Below are 3,973 nucleotides of genomic sequence, written 5' to 3' on the forward strand. Positions count from 1 at the left end.
TACATACCAGACACATATCAACGATGTAGATGTTGATAATACGAAGAATGTGACATTGTGTTTTTAAATGTTAAATTTTAGACCGGGTTCAGTGTGGCAGCAACGTTAAGAGTATACACCTGATGATGGCCGATAGAGGCCGAAACATGTAGTGTAGAAAGAACAAGATCAAAGACATATAATATATATTGTTTGCACTTGGGACGGAGTTTGTATCATTTATCATTAAATAGGATCTTAGATAGGATGGGATGGATTGGATTAATCTGTCTGAGGATTGGGATCAGTGGAGGGCTTTGTGAACGCTGTAATCGGGTTCCGTAAAAATGGCGGGAAGTTCTTGAGTAACTACACAATTTGCGGCTTCTTAAGAAGGGTTCAGCTCCATCAGTGAATGAAGTCAAACAAGAATTTGAGCTGCCCTGGACAAAATTAAAATGGTGAAAACAGACGGCTCTTCAGGTGTGAATCGAATGAAGACAGCTTTTGATGGAATTCGGCAAGAGCGGTAAAACAGAATGCAGAATGTTGCATGAACTTCAAGGATTCGTCCAGTAAGAGTGACCACGAGGAGAAGTTCTCAAGTTGAGGTGTCTGTTGCGAACTTCATCTCTTCGATCTCACTGACCGCTTCCCAAGTTCTCCACATGACATAGCAAACCATTGCCTTTCCATCCGATTTTATGCAAAACACCTTTAATGATGATGCATCATAGTTAAATTATCTGTTAACTAGCTAACCAGTACATGTGTCCGCTGCCTGTCTATTTCTGGCACAGTCTGCCAAACAATTTGTAATTAAATGCCAGGTTGTAAACAGGTCCACAGCGCATACGGCGTCCCTTTGTTTTATGCTTATTTATGGGCTATGAAGTTCCATGCAAGTATTTGGACAGAGATCACGCGTTCATTGATATGCCATTAAAATGCCAACAGGTTCGGCCTAGTTGCGTTTAATGGATTATTACTCGCAGTTACAATTTTATTTTATTCCAAGAATCTTCTGCAGTATCAACCGGCATTACACACTGAGTCGTCAGGTCTACGGACCTGCTATAAAATTCCGCGCAGAACCGTCTAAGTCACAGTTGCGGGTGCCATAAGTCACTTCACTTATTCATACGAGCAACACGTTGCTGACCTCATGTAATTGAATTTTGTGTCAGAGGAGAGCCCCGTAAATAAAAGAAAGAGCTTTCTCTTACTCAGTGTTTTCACTTTCTTCCTTGTATCGCTACACTAAAATAGAGGATAGTTCAGAATCACACAGCAGACTAGCAAATGGCGTATTATTGTAAACATGTACAGAGTTTGTGTAAATATATTGTGATATGACGCCCGAAAGCCGGAATAGCGAAGTCAAAATAGACTACCATTGCTAAGCAAAGACCCTGTAAAAACACACCCCGGCAACAAATAAGAAAGCAACAATTGCGTATGTTTTTATTGCTAGTGGGGTGGGACTAAGTCCCTTGTACTGCGGCCACTTCTGGCCTATTGTACCAGCCCCAGATGATAGGTGAGGGTGATTGTGGAGCAATTGGTGGAATGAAGATTGGCAGGGGAAACCGGAGAAAACATGTCCCAGCGCCACTTTGTCCACCACAAATCTCACTTGACCAGACCCGGGATCGAACCCGGGCCGCCGCCATGGGAAGCCAGCGACTAACCGCTTGAGCTATGGCGCGGCCCCAACAATCGAGTAACTTCCGTTGCTATACAACGGCGCTGTAAACACGCCTTCCCAACAATAGAGAGGCTGTGTTTTCTGCGAGGTCCATGTCGAGGAGTTATAAACGAACAAAGAAGACTGCTTGGATAGAGTCGAGTTTTGAGACGCCAGCCTGCCGGGATGTGGGATTTGGAGCAGAGGAATTGAACTGAACTGGCAGCCGCAGAATAATGGCAAGAAGGGAATTAGGATGTAAAAATAAGACTTCATATGTGATTTTATATGACAGTGAGACTGTTATAAATCCGTTGCTAGGATGCGACTAGTGAAGACTGAGAACACTAATGGGGATGTAACGGCGAACAGTAAAGTGTTAGATCAGTGCTAGCGCAGTAATTGCCTGTAGTCCCGAGTAGTGTCAATACGGTGTCAATAAATCCCATCATAGTGACAATATGAGGCGTGTACGTGCCTATAAACTGCGATGGTATCGTTCCTCATATAGGCTGTGTAGTTATATAATTGTATTGTGGGTCTACAATAATTACAATTCACTCAAAAATCGACAGAATGACATTATAGAAACGAATATCAAATGACATGCAGGTAAGCTAGGTAGCTGCATGTCTCGTACTTCAGATTAAAGTACATGTGTAGAATTTCCAAGCGCTTTCGCTGAAGTATTATAAAAGTAAGAAGTAAAGCTATCCCTGTAAGAGGCTGTGAAGGTCCATAGGGTCGTGAGACGATGAGGATTCCACATTATCTAGACAATCGGCTCAAAGATGGAGGTAAGGTTGTCAGCCTTACGCGCCGGCCGCCCTTTACTCACCAGGAAAATTATTTAATTCATTCCTGGTACTCATTTCTGTTAGAGGCTTAGTCAACCCCAGGGCCATAGTGCGGCTGGAAGGATTAGGTAAATTGAAAAAAATCCAATGACCTCATCGGGACTTGAACCCGCGACCTTCAGGCTTGTAGCTTATTATATTCTTCACTAATTTCGTTTTCATGTATTGCGGATACAAAGTTATTATTCTAAGCTACAGTAAAGATAGTGACTATAATAAAATCATAAATTACATTTCTTATAAAGCAAATTAAGAGTCATCTGGTATGAGCGCTTGTGTGTTCAGTCTGCAACTCAGAAACCAAGGAACAGGGGAAACTGAAACTTGGCACACGTATTTAGGGAAACCTGAGGATGTGTATCTCTGGCGTACTTGCTTTAACTTACTGTTTACGGATTGCATGAAATAATTGACATATAAGCAATAATTCTATGAGGAAAGAAAGACGCGGAGTGAATGGTAGAAATTAGGAATAGTGTCTGTACCGCCCTCAAATGGCAGAAATGCGAACTACGAATCTGTCTACAAGACAATATCATCGTGTGCACAAGGTGTAAATGTAATACTAATATACTGGTGCAGATGTCATTATCTTGAACGCCATGACTTCCAGCTGCAGACTTGAGGAATCACGTGCTTGTGATTATTGCTGAACCCTGACTGAACGTTCATATAAAATTACAGGTTCAGCGCTCTGTGTTCAGTCGAGATGGAGACGGCTAATGCCATGCTACCCTTCGGGCGGCTTCTCGCCGCTGTGGCCCGAGTCTGATCCCAGGTCAATTCATGTAGGTTTTGTGATGGACAAAATGACAATTAGACATGTACTTCAGGTTTCCCTGCGAATTATGTTTTCATCATCTATGCCACAGTCATTAATCATCCTCTAACCGACGCAATGAAGTGCCAGAACTAATAGCGTTGCTAAACGGCAAAGAGAAGGGTGGCCGTTGACTTCATCAGGGAAAGGCTGGGTAAAGTAACAAAGCTCTGATCTGTCTAACCTTGTATTTCCTTAAGTACGTCTTTTTTTTCCTTGGCACTATAGCCCCAGTGGGCCTAGGCCTACCTCCATGAACTTCTCAGTTCACTTCGGTTTTTCTAGATCTTACACATACGGTAGGACTCCTTGGGCGAGTGATCAGCTCGTCGCAAGGCCTCTACCAGTAGACAAACACAGAAAAACGCACACAAACATCCATGCCCTGAGTGGGATTCGAACCCACGATCCCGGCTTCCGAACGAGCGAAGACAGTGTAGACCGCTCGGCTACCGTGACCGGCCCTTAAGTACGTCTACCGATACTGATTATAATCGAACTATGAGTAAACATTTAATTAAACCTGAATTTATTTATTTATTTATTTATTTTTTTGCTAAATATGGACGGTAGAAATTCTGGAAGCATATCTTACGGGGAAGGAAATGAATAAGAACTGCTGAAAAGCTC

This window comes from Cryptotermes secundus, unplaced genomic scaffold (assembly GCF_002891405.2).
Source record: "Cryptotermes secundus unplaced genomic scaffold, Csec_1.0 scaffold1096, whole genome shotgun sequence".
Classification (NCBI taxonomy): domain Eukaryota; kingdom Metazoa; phylum Arthropoda; class Insecta; order Blattodea; family Kalotermitidae; genus Cryptotermes; species Cryptotermes secundus.